At 37.9% G+C, this 8841-nt stretch overlaps 1 long non-coding RNA gene across 1 annotated transcript; it reads right to left on the bottom strand.

Moving 5' to 3' along the window:
- Positions 1-717: 717 nt before the first annotated feature.
- On the bottom strand, positions 718-8126 carry LOC137464766 (uncharacterized). The gene is made up of 3 exons (XR_010994409.1): positions 8052-8126; positions 7330-7578; positions 718-1535 (listed from the first exon to the last, which is right to left on the bottom strand). It is a non-coding gene; the product is annotated as an uncharacterized lncRNA (long non-coding RNA).
- Positions 8127-8841: the final 715 nt, after the last annotated feature.

Below are 8841 nucleotides of genomic sequence, written 5' to 3'. Positions count from 1 at the left end.
ATAGCAGTAGAGTTGCAATTAGTAAAATCTTGTAAAAGCACAGCCATACCCATTCAGCTTTGGCAACACAGAGCTAAAGTTGTACTGATGTGATTCAGCTTCCATTCTGGAAGCTGACAGCTGTGTAAGATGCCTTTCAGCACTGAGAACAAGGATTTCCCCTCCTCACTCGTACTGAGTAACCTGGAGATGTAATTTATGATGAATTCATACACAAAATAGTCAGTGGTTCAGTACAAACGAAACATAAGCAGACACATTTCTAAACCCATCCGTCATGCTGCTTACACAATCTGTTGATCCATTGAACAAATATATGTTGAAAGATTAGGCAGGAGTTGACTGCCATTCAGTAAAATAAATGTGGACTAGACTAATTTTCTGCCCGACTTGACACTTAAGGATTTGTATTAAAGGGGATGGGGAGGGAATTCCAGCCACCTAGATTTTTGGAATGAGATTACCCTTCCAAGAACCTCACACAGAGGTCCCTACCAGCCCTCTTTCACATACTGAATCATCTGTTTTTTGAATACATTTGCTACGCAAGCAATGAACTAGTATTAAAGGAGCACTAATTCTGGCTATTTAGTTGTTTTTTTTTTCTTGGCAGAAGAGAAGCAAAGCAGAAGGATGAAGCTGTATGGTGTACAGTTGTAAGTTAAAAGCACTAGCTGTGCTGCCATGGTCTTTGTTATACTGCTGTTTCACAGCACTCATGCTGCCTAGGGCCATCCCCTGGCATGCACTAAACCTAGTATTTACTCAGCTTCTTTTTGGTGACAGTCCCTCTAAAAGCAGCAGCTTTCCTAGAGGGAGACTCGTTGGGTTTTGTAAGAAAAATCCTTCACCAAAAGATATACTGGTTTTTGGAAATTGTGCCCAAAAGCTGCATTTAAATCATGATTTGTTGAGATTAGAAGTAGTGCCTAGAGGGAAACAAGCTTGTTTTATGATTCAAGTTTCCCAGAAGACTTGGGAAATACTGGCATCCACAGCAAGAAGGGCTACTGAAAGTTTAGGTGGGTGAGCTGACAAGAGCTCCAACAGGCTTAAACCACCTCAGGTAATTCATCATCAGAAAGCATTACCTTTTCTGACAAACAAACAAACAAACAAACAAAAAGAAATCCAATAAAAGAAGAAAGTTTCTCATGTGTTTTTACACAACTCTGAAATGCAATTTTGAATATTTCCACTAGGTCTTCAACGGACCCCTGAAAAAATATTGAAAATAAAATAGATACAGCTGTTTTGTCAGGCAGACCCAGCTTTTAGAAACATGGCACAGAAAAATGTGATACAATTCCAGATTCACAGCAGTCAATGTCAGCATTTCTACAAGTTTGAATGTCTGTATGCTTTCAAAAGCTTACCCAAAACCCCCTCCACTTTCCATTGTGAGTCTGAAGTTTGAATCCCACATGCTTCTGGGAATGTGTCTTACTGTAATGATTCCATCAGCTTGTACCAGGTGTATGTCTTGTGGTCCTAGGTCTCCTGGCAGCATCTCAGAGCCTTCTATCCCATGATACCTGAAATCGGTTTGTAAAGATATTGGAACAGGTGACAATTTTCTAAGCATCTTGATTCCAACCTCTAACTCTTGCTGCATTCTCACAGAAGACAAAATTTACCAGGCTGGATATGACTATCATTACACAACCCCTTGTCGTGCAATACTGTCTTGGACCAACACTCACATATTACCTTGAATGTTTTGCTACTTCACAAATCAAAACACCTTGCAAGCATCAGTGCTTGTTTCTCTTGTGTTATAAAAAAAGCTACCCCTTCCATTTATTTCTTTTGTTCTCCAGTAAAAAACCCAAAACCTGGTCTACCACTCCATCTTTCTGCCAGTTTGTTTAATTTACTAAGATTTACGCAGATCTTATAGTCTTATAGCACAAGATGCCTTTTTGGTTTGCTTGTTTCATCGAATAGAGCCTAATGAAATGCTGATTCCTACTGGACAGCATTGCTTTCAATACTGAAAGCAGCATGTCAGCAAAATAAGTAAGCCCATTGTTCCAGGTACAGCAAAAACTGTCCAAACATTACTATGGTTGATTGCATCTTACTGACTCATGTGCAAACACTATACTCTGAATAATAAAGTTCAAGTTCACTGCAGGGATGGAAGCATCTTAGAAAACAGAAAAGGCTTCACTTAATAATTGCCTAATATATATGATAAAAAACCCAGGCATACTTATTCATTACTGCTAGTAGTTTTGTATTTTCTTGGGGTCTTTTATTCAGATGGAATTTTTTCCTCCACTAGTAGTAGCTAATAGATTGTCTTTAAAGATTTAATTCTACCAGAATCAATTCACATAAAAACATTTTATTTAGTTTCTCAGAACTACTTCAGCTTTAGCCTATTTGATTAAACAAGATTAAATAAGACTAAATTTAAATTAAGTGATTAAATAAGAACTTCTGTCCCAAATTTTGGGTACTTTTAGCAAATCTTTGAAATAAGTTAGAAGGAAATCCAAAATAACAAAAAGGTATAGGAAGAAAGAATCAGGAAGCATGGGTAAAGACATCTATCTTATTTAGGACCAATGATTTTTATTCAATAAACTGATCCAGCCATAGGTAGGAACAAGGCAGCAACATTGGCTGAATACATTACAATTACAACTCCATAGTATTCAAATATCTAGATTAATCCCAGACAAAACATAATGTATTAGCTATCTCAAGATATCCTAAGCCAATAATTCAGAGTTGTACACTGATGTACTTAGAAAAATAGAAAAGGGAAAGAAAAACTAGACAAGAAAAAGAGGGGGGGCAAGAAAAAGAAAAGTTGAATAGTTTAAATCCTTCAAAAATAAAATAATCAGGCTCTTGAGATTAGTTTGGCAGACCAAGGCTTTTTAACCTAGCTGCTAAAATTATACTAGAAAAGAAAGCTACAATATGGTTCTAATTAATTCACTGGAGACAGTTTGCATTTTAAAGAAAACATAAATTTGACCATCTGGATTAAGTTATGGCAGATTGCTGAGTAGTTTTCTTCCTCCAGTCCCACATATATGACTAGCAACATCATATTTGGCACAGCAGTAATCTGTGATAGGCTCCATGGCTCTTTAGAAAGCCTGCTGATACCTGCTCTAAAATTGTGTAATTGAATGGCATTCATCATGACAAATGACAAACAAGGAAAACCTCTTTTGGTAGCTTCCTTTCCTTCAGACAGCCACTATTAATTATCTTTCTTTTCATGATGTCATAATATATACTCAGCAAGTACCATCTACAGATGGTAATAAGTCTGACCTAAGTCAGTTTATGAAGCCATTAATAACTAAAATGAGTATTTTGCACACATGTGAACACACACACACAAAATTAGCACCTGCTTATAAGATATATGTTATTCATGAGCTCCTAGGAGTGCAAAATATGCCTAGTTCAGAATAACTTTAAATTTATCACTCCTTCTCCATTCTCAAGATAGATGAATGTTCCACTTTTTCTCCCTACTCACCTAAAAGGAAGAACAGACAAGCTATACTTGTTATATTAGGGTCAGCAGACAACAATGCAGAAACCAACAAATAAAAGTACACGGACAGCACATAAGAAATTCTGAACTAGGAGAAACTGTTCAACAGCTACTGAAGTAGCCCAGTTCTCCATTCAGCACAATGTACTTGCTCTTCACAAAGCACAACAAAATTATATACAACTGATACCCAGGTCAGGCTCATCTCTAAAACTTTTAAATTTTCTGTCCTGGAACTTAGAGATGAATTTTCCAGCTGCTAAACCCAAGAATTTTACAACCATTTTCTTAAACAAAGACTGAAGTTTCAAACACACTTAAATTAAAATTTGCAAGGATAACAAAATGAAATCCTGTTTGAAAGACAGGAAGATGAGACTTGGAGTTTTACTCAAAGAGAGAATCCCATAGTGTATTAAAATACCTGACCCAGCAAAAGGTAAGCAGTAGCAAGAAGAATGTATTTATTATGTCCTAAGAATATAGGACAGGTCACCCCTGATTTCTGTTTGCACTGCAGTTAACCTTGAATTTCCTGGCGCAATTTGTTCATCTGTGTCTGCAAGCCACATTATTCATTGTGTTTCATCTGATAGGGCAAATTTTACATTAGCACCATTATCCTCACATATGTTTTGTTCTATGCTTATTACACTGGGTAAACAGTGTTTCTGCATCATAGGAACTGTAACTTACACTTGACAACTAGCAGTCATAATCTGTACATCTCAATGCCATTGTAGAGTACATGGTATCTAACTGGACAATTACACAATGGATTTTATAATAGCTGAAGCTACAAAGAGCTGAATAAGGAGCAGAAAAGTCTCTTAGGATCTCCTCTGGTCCATCATATTGCGCCCTGGACACATGTGCATATCTGACAGGACCAACAGGAGTGCTGAGTACTCCCAGCTCTTCTCCATTCAGTATGCCTATGAAAAGACTGCTATCCTTTTGAATCTACACTTTGCATTATTATCATTAGCTAAGCTCATTCCAGTGTTCCAAGTTCATTTTAATGTTCCAGTGACAGCTCAAGTTATACAAAGACCTTTTAGGACAACTTGAGCACAATAAGAGCTTTCTAATGCTTTTGCTGTTCACCTGCAAAAGAATAAGTCCTTCTCCGTAAAGTCAATGCTGTGTGCAAGTGCTATGTTTGAAGTTAAGGTAGAGTCATCTCAGCTGCTGCATGGGAGGGAGTGATTTATAAACAGAAGTGTTTTAACATTTCTCAAGGATGGAAACCACAATGGCATTTTTAAGATAAAAATTCCTTCTTCATATAATGAAAGGGAAAAAACCACAACATGATTTTACAGCCCACTCAAGACTGAGTCATAACCATGGAGGAGTTAAAATTACCATTTTTTCTCCCTACTTAAGAGAAAGAATGGTCCACAAATCATTTTTCCCATCAAGCTATTTCTGTTGGACAGGACAAGGCACATCTCTTTGGTCTGCACAACAAATGGAAAAGAGGCAGCAGTTCTTACTCCAAAAGTATTTTGAAAAAACCCCCCAAAAAAAACCCAAGCAAAAAATCCTCCCCAGAAAGCAGAGAAACCATAATGTGAATATCTAGGCACTGAAACAAGTTGTCCAGAAAACATTTGGTATCTCTATTCTCAGAGTTAAGCAAAATCCAACTGGACTTCAGATGGCCACTATTATTGCTCTTTCTTTTCATGATGTCATAACATGTACTCAACAACATATACTCATGCTTAAGACTTTCAAGTCTTAAGCAACTCAGCTTTGAAAAGGAGCTGGCAGGAGGTGAGAAGCCTTTAAGATAAACATCAGCATAAGGATTATGTTTCCTCCTTGGTTTTATTGAAGTAATTAATAGACACTAGGGAGCAAGAAAAATATATGGAGATAGGAGCCTACACTAAATAAATTAGGTAGTTTTATGGGACAAATACAAGATAATTGGCTGAAAAATAAATAGATTTTAGCAAAGACTGGCATAGATGTATAATAGAGGATACCTACAGTGGCTGTGAAATGTGTCATCCTCCCTTTGGTGGAGCAAGTAGGTCTACAGAGAAAGGCTTTTTTCCAGTCCATTGTTTGGTTTGGTTGTGGTGGTTTTGTTGTGGTTTTTCCCAACAAATTTCCTGCTGGATGCTTGAATTGGTAGTTATGAGATTACCTCCCTCCACTCACCGCAGGAAATCAAGCACATATTGATTGCACAAAATGACATTCATTGCAAAGCTAGCAGAAATGACAAAAAAGCTCCTTCTGCCAGTACAAGCAGATACTACCCACTGTGGCCTCCTAAGCTGCCAACACCCGGCAGATTGAGATTTAAAACCATTTACCTTGTTGCATTTAAAGAGGGTAGTCCTAATTTACCCATTCATACAGAATAGTCCAGCAGCCCAACCCATAACACTCACTACACAGATTCCTCAGGACTGGATATTTTGCTTATGTGCAACCCCAAGACAAACAGACATCAAGGAGAAAAAAAAAGAGTAGAGGAGTTACAGATGTTATAGAGTTCCTTCAAATCTCCATTAGAGACACTGGAAAAAGGAAACGTTTCCTTTTAAAAGCTCAAAACTGAAGCAGAAAATAAATCAGTGAAAGTAAGATCAAATTAAAGCTGTTCTTCTAGAAGGGAAAAGTTGATTGCTGTGGAATACTCAGACAATTGCTCAGAGCTGAAGTCGCTCTTAGTGTTTAATTTCTGTTTTCTTTCATTTTGCTTTTGTAATATGAATTTCTTCACATTGGCGTAGCAGCAAACTACCTCCCAGGGAGCTGGACAGACAGTCAAATAGCTAGCAATGTTTTCCTTTTGATTGAATGTCTTGCTCGAGGCATATTTTCAGGCTTTGGATGAAAGCATGGGAAATTGCTATTATAAGACTTTGACTTTTAAAAGCAGTGTAGTAGGGAAGACACTGCTATAGTACATATTGTGAAATGTTTCAAAGCAACATGGCAGAACACTATTCTGTCACTACACATGAGCATAACAAGTCGCATAAATATAAAACCCACTTTCAAGGATTTCTATGGTAGCAGACCTAGCAAAGCTAGAATGATTTTGAACAATACCTGTGTTTTTTTGTATCATTTGCCAGATTTCAAAAAATTAAAGAGCAAAGAATTTTCAGTAATATTACCAAAGGATAATTTTTTTAATTCTTGGAAGTAAATGCCATACAATGTTCAGCACTTAGTGACATGGGCCTGTATTACATCAAAACAGGAGCTTGTAATGTCATACTATACTTACGTCATGCAAAAAAGGCAGAGTCTTCATCTGGACAAATATCTGATCTGTTTCTTGCTGTATATTTTCATGTTTCAAAGTCTCCAGCTTGACTGACCAAGAGTTAATAATCAACATACTTGTGCTGGGTGTTTTCAGTCTTTTCTGTATACTGTGCTCCTGAACAGGATGGTGAAATTCCTTAAAAGTAAGGTGCTTTCCTGGGAACAGAGAGGACACCTGATGGTACTTACATAAAACTTGTTTTCATTAGAACAATTGCAACCAAGCTGTCTCAAACAAGAATGCTAAAATCTCTGCCAAAAGCACATTATACTTTACCCCGATTGGTAGCCATTGCCTGGTTGGATAAGACCATTTCTCAGGAACATCAAACACACAGATAAACATTTGCTTGGTTATTTACTCTTCCACTGCATTCTTTCCTGAGGGTATTAATAAAAACTCAGAACAACCAATAGTGTGTTCCAGCTTTGCTGCATTTTGTTCAACACAAATGTAATATGTCACCCAAATATCTTCAATCAAGTAAAGAGTCTTGACTTACCTTTTTGATGTTGCATCTTCATTGCTGCTCAAGTGTGGTATTTCTAATGTATCTCCATTTCTTCTGTAAATGGAAGTCTTCCCTGCTGGCAGAAAAACAATGTTCTCTTCCAATCCAATCCACAGTTACCTTCTTTTCCAGTAAACAAGCCCCAGATAAAGTCCTTTGCCCTGGTTGGAGAAAGGCAGCAGAGCCAGAGTGTGCAATTCCTTCCCCTCAGGTGCTTCAAATCCACTGCACAGCAGCTGGCTGCAGGGAGGTGAGGGAGATGAGAAGTTCACTATTAAATTAGTGGACACCCCCTGGGTGGAAGAGGCTGTGACCAGCCGAAGACTTGGTATCACCCCACAGACCCCTTCACTTCTGTTTTTTTCTTCACTTGTCGCTGGATCATCTTGGGCAAGCCCAGATCCCCCAAAAATACTTGATGATGGGGCTGTAAATTATTTATTTAGCATTTTTGGGGCTTATCCTCATTCACACGAGATTTATGCACAGTCTTTTGATCCCAATTTCCCGACTGCTGATACTCTCCTCACTTGAATTTCTCCCAGCAACCCTTTCAGCAGTCCTCAAACATTACTTCCTTTTCTGCACCTCCCCATCCCTCAGCTTCTTGCCCAGTACTCCAGCCCCAGCCCTATCTCTAGCAGCACTGGGGTTGCCTAGGCAAAACGGAGGCCAAACTACAGCTACCACCCTGTATGCATACTGTTGCTTACATTTCTCCATGCCCAACCTTATGAGGGGTCCACCAGAACATGGCACCTCTGCTCGTCCAAAACCTTGTTAGCCCTATCTTGGAGGCCACTGGTCTCTCCCAGCTTCTGGTCCAATTGGTTCAAAGGGGAGGCTTTGCTCTTCATCTTCATTTCCTCCACCCTATTTCAACCTACCCCAACACCATCCCAGCATGAAAAGCCTTAAGAAGGGCTATAGTTATGCTATATGCTTTCTTAGTGCCTTTTCATAGCAGAAAATTGAATCTTTGATAGAATATAAAATAAAAATGTTGTGAGAGTTCACAGAAATAAAGGCTTTTTTGCTAAATGGACCAAGCAATTTTGGATTTTTTTCACAGTGTCAGATTCTTAAGAGAAAATTATTTCTTCAGAGAAAATTCTTCTTCAGTTTACTCTTAGCTAGAGTATCAGAAAGGTATGGTACAGGAGAAAGGATATTATCAGAGTTCAAGAATACTCAGATACAATTTTTTCATAAAAATTAAACACCCAGCAAATGCCATTGATGAAGAACTTGAAAAAAGTTGTGAATTGTTTCAATGAATAACCATGAATATGATGCCGGGTACAATGAATTGTTGAAAAAAAAAAAGGTAAAAATTTTTGCTGAGGCTAGAAAAAAATGACACTAGCACAAAAATAAATGTTCACCAGCATGCTGTTGTAAATTAGGATAATTTCATGGTTCTGCACTTGGAATATTGGAAATTTGAACAGAAATGGTTAAGAAAAAGCTGCATTTTCCTAGTGTGGCAAGTGAGAGGCATTA

This window comes from Anomalospiza imberbis, chromosome Z (assembly GCF_031753505.1).
Source record: "Anomalospiza imberbis isolate Cuckoo-Finch-1a 21T00152 chromosome Z, ASM3175350v1, whole genome shotgun sequence".
Taxonomy (NCBI): Eukaryota; Metazoa; Chordata; class Aves; order Passeriformes; family Viduidae; genus Anomalospiza; species Anomalospiza imberbis.
The sequence above is the reverse complement of the archived record's forward strand: the minus strand, read 5'-3'. Positions and strand labels throughout refer to the sequence as shown.